Genomic DNA, 11,782 nt, shown 5'->3' with positions numbered 1-11,782 from the left:
GTAGACCTAAGTGCACATCAGTAAAGATTCATATTCTTTTTATAGAAATTACTTCATTAATCTCCTAAAATATATTGAAGGCTTGCATTTGAATAATATGCTACTTTTGTGCTTTTAAACATCCAAGGTGCCGAACAAGAATTGTAAACTGTGAAGTAACTACCATGGGAAAGATTAAGTAAAGCATTGGAGGCGGATGATTTTGACAATAAAGAGGGAGTATGTGGTGAGTGTTTAATATTTTTTACTTTTAATATCACCAAGTACTATTTATTACTTTTAGATTTTTGTTTAAAGCAAAACTTGGAGAGCAAAACTCTACTGTGTTATATACTTACAGGTACACCTGTGACAAAGGCTTTCTGTAATCATTGCATGATATGTGTGGTGATAACACCATTTTAGTAATGGCATGCCATTTTATTTAAAGTTAATATGTCAGTTGTGGGTACCTTGCAGATATATTTTTTTGCAATTAAACAATTTTACAAAGAATCATGTACATGTCATCTCATTTACAAAGCAATTAATTTGTGCTCATGGAATACATACCATGCTATCTTTGAAATTATCTGAGTTTATATCTTTTTGTTCATTATAAAAGCATATGGTTTGAGGGAATATTCTGAATGAATAAAGAACAAATACAGTACTGTTGAATAATCTTGGTGGGGTAGATTAATCTATAGCCTCAATTTCTCTCAGGGTGGGTTGCTGTGGCAACCGCCCCAGCTCACTTTAAAATAATTTCGTAAAGCACTCTTCAAGAGCTGCACCCAGCGTGGGCCAAGTTTAAAAGCAGCCAGACATGGGAAGAAGAATTATACTGTGTTGCTCTTACAAATAGGGAGGTGGTGGAAGAAAGCGAGGTGTAGAGTGGAATGGGTTTGAGCAGAACTTTAAACAGAAAATAGAAACCAAGCTAGCCCAGGGTTAAGAAGCAAAGGAGGTGGATCATTTCATAGTAACCTCACTGCTTTTCAGTTTAAACACCATTAAAGGATGTAAGCTGGCAATCTCATTTCTCCCAAGGGAAAAATATGTACTGCATCCACAAAAGAACAAAACTGGACTTTGATAATCATCTTCAAAGGAAATGTTACCTTGAGGTAATCACACTTGTAATGGAAAGAGGTACTTGGATATACTCTTTAATAAACCTTTGGAGATCTGATTTTATAATTATTATATTTTGACTGATGTCTAATAGTTTAAGACACTACATGCCTCAGGTGGTAGATTGGGAGAAAAAAATTGTCAGTAGATCTACACGTAGACAGCAGAAAAGCATAGATTTGAGTCTTGTGCCAGAAATTTGAAAAGAGTGGAAATCTGTGGAAATTCAGTACATGTGCAAATGTTACAACAAAGGTTTTTACTGTTTGAAATTATTTCCTATTTTTAAATTAAATAAATCCAAAGAGAGGAAAACAAAAGCCCCTAAACACTCCAAATTATTCTGCATAAATTCGTGCCTTGTCTACCACTGGAACAAGTGACAAATCCTGATCCTGCCCCTTATATGTTTGTCCATCTAGCATCTGAATCCTGTTTTAAAAATCAAGATGCCCTTTACATGTATTTGATGAATTGTGCTCATGACAAAAACTTGGCATTGCTTTAAGGTGTTCCAGTATGTGAAGGTCACAACTATAAAAAGATTAGACCACAAGTGCCCACATGGAGGTGTAGTTGAATTTCTAAACTGCTGTATACTTTTCTGAAATATTTTCTTACTGTAATAATTACTTTCAAAATATGAAGTGCTCACGTTCTGTCTCACCTGAAGGGCTGTGTTATTACCAACTAACCAGACACCAGAAAACTTATGCATCCTGCACAAAATAAAGCAGATGCCAGTCATTTTCAATTAGAGCAGAAAAGTGCCAAGTCTTAACATAATTTTCTATTTTTGCCACTAAGAATATACAAATATTACTGGATAGTTGGGTGCCACACTGGGAGACCAAAATCGTCTGTGCTAGAGGCATAGCAAGTGTGTAAGTGTTCTGTATTTCTTTCCTGCTGTGCTTCACGGCAGACCTGAGGCTGAGAAAGTATTTATTTCCCAATGTTTTTCAGGCTCTGCTGTCACTGCCGTGCATATGCGCCTCTCACCACTGTGTAGAATGTGCTTGGCTTGTATCTGATTGCCTGGTGGCTCTGGGCACCTCAGTGTTACTGTCCTTATAGGTGTGGGTACGTTTGTAGCATGTCACCGCATGCAGACTCGTGCCCTCTCACCCAGATAGAGCAGGACATGGATGAGACCCGAAGTATTCTCTAGGGATTTGCATTGTGAGCAATTGCAGGGTGCTTGTTAGAACTACCTGAGCTTTGTTTTCCTCTGACTGCTTTGAGCATCCATGTTTTAAAGAGTACAGTGGAACTGAAAAGGTATTTATTCACTGTCAAATACTTTGGAAGTAGGTCAGTGGCCCAATGAGATGTTTCTAGGGGAAAAGACTGTGAGACCAAGGACTTGTATTAAAATAACCCAAAAATATATTTATCGCTGTGTTTGAATTCAGTCGTTTGGTTTTATCACGTGTGCTGTTCCTATTTCCAGTACCTTAATCTATCATAAAAATAATACTCTGTGTCTTTACAAACTCCCCTGCTCCTCCCAAAGGATCATAAAAGTTGGGTATCAGCATACAAATTAAAGAAGTACGTGCAAGATCCAGGTTTATTCACAAATCACTGCATGTGCTTAATCTGGATTCAAACTCACAGTGCAGTCCTTTCAGTCCACCTGTAAAAGCAACTGAACCTATTAAAAAAATAAAGCCCTGTCCACACACAGCGTGCTCTCAATGCCGCATTTCTGCGGGTAAGTCTGACACGGCACCGTCTCTGGCAGCCGCCCGTGGCCGGGACCTGCTCGAGAAGGCGAGCGGGCCGGGATCCGGCCGCGGCTCGCCGCGGGGAAAGCGGCGCTGCGCCGGAGCCGCTCCCCGTGTGGCGGGACGCGGAGCGGGAAGAGTTGGGAAAGTTGGTTTGTTCAGCAGGAGCAGGGCTCGGGAGGGGGAGCCCAGCCGAGGTGCGAGGGGCAGGGCAGGAGGTCTCGGGGGGGGCGGGGGCAAGTGCCGCAGGACCGCAGCCCTACCGCGCTCCGGAGGCGGCGCAGGAGTCGGCGCCCTCTGGACTGCGCCGGCGGCCGTGGGCCGGCTGCCCCCTCTCGGCGCCCGCCCCTCCCCGCCGGAGGCGAAGCCACTCCGGCTGCCGGGGATGCAACACGCGGGGACGTTCCGAAGCCTGGGCTCCGCAGGTCCCCGGGAGCGGGCCAGCTCGATCAGTGCCCCGCAGCGGGCCCTGACCGGCCCTGCTGACCGGCGCAGATGCGCTGCCGCGGGCGCTGCGCGCCTCCCAGGTCCGCACCCCTCCTGCCTTCCCTCCGCAGGCTGTGTTACTTCGCCAGGAGGGGGAAAACACGCACCGGCTCGCCGCCTTGTCTTCGCTTTGTATAATAAAGGATGTCATTAGGTTTGCGTGTGGCATATGCCATTACCCCCACCGTAAAACTAAAATTAGCAAAATGTCAGGAATGGAAAGATTGATTCACCCAAGATGCAATTACCATTTAAAAAGTGCTTGATTGAGGTGCTGATGCTCGGTGATTTATTCTGCATACCATATACATAATTAAAGTAGTGTAGTGGAGCAATTTATCAATCTAGTTTAGACTAGAGGGGCAAGGAGCTGCTGCCGCCGCTGCTGCTGCTGCTCTATGTTTGTTTTATTAAAACGCTTTCGGGATCTGACCCCGCCCCCTTTTTGCAAGAGTGAAACTGATTATTTCTCCAGCTCGGGAGGAGAGAGTCATTCGTTTGGGATTGTGGGAGAGGTAGAGAAATAGAGACACGGAGAAAGAGAAGAAAAGGGAGGAAGAGAGAGAAGCAGAAAAGGACACCTCATCAGGCGTGTAGTTTGAATCCCTTTCTCGCCTCCCCCTTCCCCTCCGCGATGTTACAAAGGCTGTGAGCTATTCGCCTTTTCCCATTCGCCTGCTGTCACTTCCTTCCTGGACGATCTCAGGACGAGTCCGGTTACTTTTAATCCGACCAGCAGCTCAGCTACTTTCTCCTCCTCCACGCTGCACACACGCGCACCACACACACACACACCCCAGGCATCTTCTGGCTGCTTATTGGATTGACTTTGAAGGTTGTGTGTGTGATTCAAGGCGGCTGCATGTTGAACCAGGTGGTGAATATTTAAGACTGGAAGAAGTAAAGGGATTTTTTCTTTTTCCTATGAAAGGAAAATATCTGAAGGACTAGTCTGATCAGCCAAACAGCAAACTGTTTACAATGTAAGTACATGTGAAATTCAGCGTCGGAATAAGATATAGTGGGCATGGTACAAAAACCCTAGATATATTTCCTATCGCGTTTGAAGAGTGTATCAGTCATTTTATGTGAACTGGGATCGAGGTTGCTTTCAGAGTTTTAGTGTGTGACTGTGCAGCTGCTTAAAAGTAACTTGTTAAACAAGTAACAGTTAAATCTTTGTCTAGTAAATTACTGCGGACTTGTCTCTATTACTGTCATAAGTGTTTAAACTTTGATGAAGTTAGTTTACATAATTTATGTGCTTGATATTATGAAGTACTGGAAGCTTATTTGATTTAGATGCTTCTTAGTTGATTTAAAAGCAATGACCTTGCAGTGCTGGCACTTTGATTTTTCAGACTAAGGAAACAATCTCATTTCAGTTAAATGCTCTTAAACTTTGTTGTATCACAGGCTCTTCTGTCTTGAGTTTAGGTAGTGCATGCATGCAAGTGTTCAGCTTTGTGCATCTTTCATCCGATTACTTACATTTGAGACGGAAAGACCCCTTGTATTTATGTGGGAACTTAAATAATGGTCTGCAAACTGCTTTTGGAACAGTATGCTTTGGTCTTTACACAATACTTCGAGTAATCTTTAAATTTTTTAACACAAAGGAGTAGAGCTAATCAGGATTACAGAGGTAGCTGGTGTAATTGCAGTACAATCACTTATAGGCTAAGATAAAGTTTAATGTAAAAGAAAGACTTATAAGATTATTGTTGCATTATGTAATTATAATACTTACTATTTCCCATAAAACTTAGTGTGACCTTCTGGCAGCCTGAAAAACAGAACAAGTATAAAAACAAGCTAATAATAATACTAATACTAATGCTACTACTAATAATAAGCAATGCAACACAATGCAATACAAAACTTAACAAATCATTGTGGGTATCTAAGCACTGTCTTTTATAGAAGAGTTCTATTTTCCTTATTGTAATGATTGTTATTTAATAAAATAACTACAAATAACTACATTCTTAAATAAATACTGTAATGCACGATTTAAGAATAAAGGTTTAAGAGAATTAAACAGAGGAAGGCACTTTACCAGTACTTTGCTGGTGATTAGAAAATAATAGCCTTGACACAACATTTTTCTTGCATATATCTGACAATCACCTTAATGGCAAATGTCCTAGTTTCATATCTTTACTTTAAAATAAGTATAAGATGAATGATAAACTATTTTAGAAGCAACTTCTTATTTAGAAGACTAGATTTGTTTCATTGGCACTTTCCTGCCTATTGTGTTTGAAGAATAAAGATGTTTATATGGAGTATAATAATTAATCCCTAGAGGCTTGGCAGGGCATGGAAATATTACCACCTGTGAATCAGTACTCCAGCACCTCTGTATTGCTTATATATTAATTTTCAGTTCAAATGATAAGTCATATGGTTTCTCTGGGGATATGTTATTTTATGAACTGTATTTATTACAGGATTCCGAGTACCTTGCTTTAAGTCCAAACCCGCAAAACTTTCTTACTTTATTAGTTTTCATAAAATATCCATTACATTATTCTTTCTGTATTAATGAGTACATAATTCATAATGAGCCTACACTAAAATATCTGCCCACACTTAAGTCCTTTTTGGAAGTAATAGAAAGATTTCTTGAAGAACAACTTAAGAAAATGGCCCTTAACTCCAGGTGTCTATATTCCTGGTTGTACATATACTTTATTTGCAAAACTTGTTGCTCATATATATTTATATTATATATATTTATACTAATATGCTCTACATAGTATGAGAAGATAGTTCTGGGATCTGAACATGGGAAGAAGGTTCTTTCATGCAAGGAGTTCTTACACAACTAGTCCCGCTGGCAATGCTGAGACTACCTGTGTGAAAATGAGCAAGTCACAGGGATAACCATTCAGAGGCTCAGGACCCAGAGACTAAACCTCTTGCTTGTCCCAAAGCTTTCATATGACAGAGATGTAAAGAATTCAACGTCCTATAAAAGAATGCAGGGATCAGATACTGTCTGCATCCTCCTAAGATTATTTGACCAAGAAAAAAAGGAAATTTGAGTTTAAGAGCCTTATTAAAATTGGTACTAAATGATGAATAGTGTGGGAGATTGAGTCTTTCACAGTTATGTTCCTGAGCTTCTAGTTTTGGACCATAATAAGAAAATTATTTGAATACTTTCTTACTGTGAATTTTCTTCAAGTATGGGATCTAGGATTTTTTTTCCTCTTTTTAAACATTTGATTTACCTGCAACATGTATATTCAAAACCAGAGATACCTTTCCTAAATGGTTCTTCTTTAAAAAAACACCTATAGTGAGAAATGAATCTTCCTGAAGCTTTTCACAAAAGTTTGCTTAAGAAATATTTTGGTAACTCATTATTCAGTAGATTAAAGTAATTAATTATATAGAAATCTAGGAACTAAGCAGCAGTTGTGAATAGAATACTTTTACCAACTTAATTTCTTTTCATTTTACTTTTCTCTGCAAAAGGTTACTTTATTGTCCACCAAAATAGTTTAGTTCAGCTTTAGAGACAGCCTTGAAGTTATTTCTGCATTTCATTAGGGAAGAAGTCACTAAGGTTCTTGAAAGAAAAAAAATGTTTGGTGTTTGATACATTAGCGTCCATTTTTACGTGTTTGATATAATTATTCTAAATTGTATGATAATTTTTCCAAAAATCAAGATGTATCAGGGTTTTTTTGAAAACACTGATGATGAAGATGAATCTACATAAGCTGTTATGGAATTTCAAAGAGTTTATAGTCCTTGCTTCAGCATCCTGAATAATAACCAAAACACTTATATCTGTTATGCATTTTAATTTTTTTAATTTTGCTATTTCATATGAGCAGAGAGATTTTTCTATAAGGATTCATTTAGGCTCTGTAATGACTTAGGTACAAAATATTTTAAAATTTTATATTTCATTCTGAAAGCTAGAAAATGTCAAGCTTAACAGCAGAGTTAGAATTCTGATATTTGAAAAGCATGAAAATACAATTTTGTACCTGGTTCAGAAGCAAATGTATTCAGAAGAACTTTGGTCAGCAAACACTGATGGTGCAAGTGAAAAATTGAAAAACTGATTTTTACAAACTATTTTTAGAAGTGATTACTTGAGTCCTTTGACCAGCTTTAAGGTAATTTTCTTAGAACTGATGATCAATGATACATGTGGACAGGTGATTAAAAGCTGGTGTCTTCAGTCCTTCACTTTAATGTCACTGTCTCATTGACTGCAGTGCAGTAGAGGTTGTCTGTTCATTGAGGTCTGTCATCTTTAGGAAATCAGACCAGCTTATAGGGGAGATTCACAAAACCAACAGTGACAACAAAGTCTTATGTGCCTTACAAAAGAAGGATTAGGAGTTCACATGTCATTTTGATCGGGCAGCGATAAAAGCTGATTGCTGCAGCATAGCAAGACACACTTCAGTTTTAAGAAATTTTTGTATGGGACAACTATTATTCTGTTGCCTAGTCATTATTAAATGCAATTTGAAGAAAGGAAAAAACTCTGTTTTGACTTTACTGGATTTCTATGACTTTATAGTGAAAGTCAAGCCACTTGTAGCATTGTTACACAAATTTTATAAAAAACTTTTTAATACATCACTTTGAGGAAATAAAATTTAAATGTGGTAGATTATTGTTCTGGTATCTTTTTAAAAATATATTTGTCTAGATATTATCCTGTAATCACAATTAAAAGATGTTAGAAGTGCCTAGACTCTAAAAAATGCCTAGAACTATTCTAAATTCACTGCACTTAACCATATTAAGAGTTTACATATTAAGAGGAGAGTGCCCAAAATGTGTCAGGGCTTTGAAGATTTATCAAAAATTATACAACTAAACAATATTACTTCATTCTGTTTTAAAATGTAATGCGTTGTAAAACTATTATTTGTGTAGCAGGTGTGTAGTCTGATTTGAAAATAGCAAAGAAATTAGGAGTTGTCCCTATATTATTAAATATGTAATTTATCAGTGGCAAGAGAGTTTTTCCTATTTGCATAATTTAGTTATAACATACAGCCTTTAACATTTATGTCTGAAAGTAGAAAGCTGATAACTTATATGATAATTTCATACACTATTTCAAAAAAACTCCTTTTTTTACCCAACTGATGCCTCCTAGTGTTTCACATAATAAAACACTAATGAGTCAACCATAAATGTAAACATTGTTCTTTCATTTTCTTCATCTTATGTGGTACATAATATTTATGTATTTAATTTTGTATGTGTTATTTTAATCAGACAGGAAACTCACATAAATTCAGATGTCTCATTTTAGTGGATACTGAAGGTGCATTTCTATTTTCTTTCACATAGCTTTGCCAGCTGTGTTTTGAAAAGTTTGAGTTATATAGAGTACATTTTTTTTTTCTCCTTTTGTTTCTTATGTGCATTATACAGATTTCTCAACAATGTATCATTAGGCTCCAACAGGAATTTTAAAAAATTTGCTAGCAGGATGCTTTGAAAAGTAAGCCCTCAAAATAGGCAATAAATGCAGTTATAGAACTGTTTGATATACCCTAAGGGGCCTCACAGCCAAATAAGATGAAAAACACTGGTCTGTTTTTCAGACCACTACAGTCCTCAAAGAATAGTTAAAACATTTTGTAGCTGCTCCTGATTATTTTACTGTTGTATGACAAAGAAAACTGTATTAAGACAGTTTCCAAATTCTTAAAATGTGGATCTTACTCTTTTAGTCAAATGTATAGATGATCAGCACTTCTGAAAAAGAGTTCATGTACATAAAATGTTGAGATGGAGTTTAAAGTGGTAAAGAGTGTGTCCCTTTCTTACAAGTGCAGTCTGATCATATAACTTCTGAATGCCTAAAAAACGGCATTTCTTTCTGTCATACAACAGTAGAATTTTTTACCTTTTATTTTATGGAAGAGTTTAATTTTCAAGAAGTTGTCTAACATCAATGTGACAAAACAAAACCTATGGGCTCAGCTGTGTATTGGATCTGTCAGGTATGCACTTATAATGATAAAGAAGCAGCCAATACTGAGAATACCTTATACAATTAGTGCTACAATTTTATGTAAAATATGAGATCAATTTAGTAAAAACTGAACTGTAAATAAAGCCTGTTATTCTAAGACTTTCAAGAAAAACCGTTAAATTCCTTGGCACTTAATCTATTCAAGAAGTTTAAAGAGAAATAAAGTCAGTTTGCAATTAAAAATCAAAGTTTAAGAGTTAATATGAATAATGAAAATTTGTGTTTTCTTCTCAATATACATGTGATAAATTAAGGGGCCTATGTACAGAAAAATTCTGACTGAATGCAGAGAGTTAAATCTGTATATGCAAATCTCGGTCATGGGAATTAGTACTTGATTTTAGAACATTTTAAAAATGCATATTTTAGGATTGTGTTTTGCCATCAGCCCCATTAATACAACATTTTTCTCCTAGTAGTTTTAAAGGGCAAAGAGAATTTTTTGAGATCAGTTTTTTATTTAACCCAAGAAACATCACATAGTAGCCTATCCTTTAAATTTCCTTGCATCTTGAAAGCGTTTCAAATATGCAAACGACACCTGTTATTCTGCCAGGAAGCTAACATGCAATTGATAGAATTTTCTGATATAGTTACATTGCAACTTGCATTGTGAAGAGAAAGAAAATGTGGAAGAAAAATAGAAGGAAGCATAGCAAAAAAGAATTTTTTGTGTCATTTCAAGTGTAGGATTGATACTCTGAAATACTGCCAAATAGAACCCCACCCAGCCTTTTTTACTTTTTGTTTGTTTCTTTTTTAAACAACTAAATACATTTAGATTGCAGAGATATGTCCTAGGAAAGCCTACACTTGTGTTATCTGACTTAGAACAAGTTCTGGACAAATTATCAGAGAATTATTTTAGTACGGAATACACTGGCACAATATGGATTCAGTAATCACACCAGTGAAGTCTGATAGACTATGCCCCATTTGTAATCCCCTGAGCAGGTGTTTTAGTAGTCACCTGCTCCAGCAGGGTAGATGTACTTATTTCTGCCTTCTGGCACCTTCCCCGATATTGGAAGCCAGCAAGAGTTTGAGTGAAGAGAGCTCCAGAGATCTTGGCCAGTACAGTTGGTCCTGGAAGTCAGTCAGTATCTGCTTCCTTCATTTAAGCTAACCATAAGGCAGCCCACAGATTAAGGACAGAATTGAACAGATGGCATAAAGCTTCTCTGCCTCCTTTTCCCAGGTTATAAAGCTGATATGAAACTTAGATTCAAATCTAACAAGTCTTATCTTACTCTTACTTCTTCAGTTGTATAACTGATTAAAATAAGTTTATCATAAACATTATTAAGCAAATACTGGTGCAGAAATTCACCTTAAATATTACCATCTCTTGTTTCTCAAGGTGTAAGTGAACTGAAGTAGAAACAACATTATTTATGTTTGCTTTTATAGATATAGGATACATGCCACTTGTGGAAACCGTGCTCCGTTAAGTTTCACTATTTACTTTTAAGTTGTCAATCAATAGCTGTTAGCAAAGTATGTACAAAGGGCAAGGGTGGGAGTCTTGTGAAATTGTTTATAAAACACATCAGCCCGAGTCCACAAAGTGCAGAACACCATCCACGTGGAACATTAATTTTAGTAATACAAGAAACTAACACAGAAGCATGTGCTATTTATGTGATTTTGAATAAAATTCTTCCCTCTAGTGAAAAAAAATAAAATTCTATGACATTATAGTTGAAATAATAGTGTATTTTTTTAACCATTGGTTAAGAATGGTTTATCTGGATTTTCAGAGAAATTATTTAATGTTTCAGAACATATTCACCCTGAAGGAAACTTGACTGCAGCACTTTTCATTTAAAAATACAATTTGGACTTCTCGATGAATATTGTTTTAAATCATTTCATCGGAGCTGGGTGGAAAAGCTGTCCTTAAAGGAGGAAAGGGCATTGTAGACAAACAACAGGACGCTGAGGTTCTGTGACCATCCTATAATGCTGGCCCTATAATGTGTCCCCTTCAGCTGGCATTTTAGCCTCAGAATTTTACTGCCAACTCCCTTTTGATCGCCATATCCCATGGGAATGCCTAGGCAACTACTATAAAAATGTTAATAGTCTGGGGATATTCTGTGAAACCAGCAGGAGACAGTATGTTCTCTAGACTTAGCCTCAGGGCTGCTTTATGTTTGTCCATCTGTGTCCTGAATGTGTTTCTGCTTATACTGAGTATGATAAGTGGGAGAACAGCAACAGAGGAGGAAGGCTTTTAAGGAGGTTAAGAAGAATGTGGATATGGTCTATTTGGTAGTATAGGATACAATGGAGAAGAGTGGACAATACATGTTAGTCAAACATAAAACCTTAATCCTGCAGGATTTTTTCATTAAAAATTTCTGTTGAAGTGTATGTAATTAATCTTAGTGTGAATAATCTTTTATTGTTGCAGACATGG

General features: G+C 37.1%; 1 protein-coding gene across 13 annotated transcripts in view; it reads left to right on the top strand.

Moving 5' to 3' along the window:
• Positions 1-11,782, top strand: part of MEF2C (myocyte enhancer factor 2C) — a 127,704-nt gene that overhangs the window by 420 nt on the left and 115,502 nt on the right. For 4 of the 13 annotated variants that reach the window (XM_086868745.1, XM_023944706.2, XM_086868738.1 and 1 more), the window contains exon 1: positions 3,811-4,315. The gene's annotated coding sequence lies outside the window, so the exon portion shown is untranslated. Of the gene's footprint in view, positions 1-127; positions 227-3,762; positions 4,316-11,782 lie in introns of those variants that run through there. The other 9 variants (XM_023944705.2, XM_023944708.2, XM_023944701.2 and 6 more) reach the window with 6 other exon arrangements.

This window comes from Cyanistes caeruleus, chromosome Z, assembly GCF_971803275.1.
Source record: "Cyanistes caeruleus chromosome Z, bCyaCae1.hap1.1, whole genome shotgun sequence".
Lineage (NCBI taxonomy): Eukaryota > Metazoa > Chordata > Aves > Passeriformes > Paridae > Cyanistes > Cyanistes caeruleus.
Note: the sequence above shows the minus strand (reverse complement) of the source record. Positions and strands in the feature narration are given on the sequence as shown.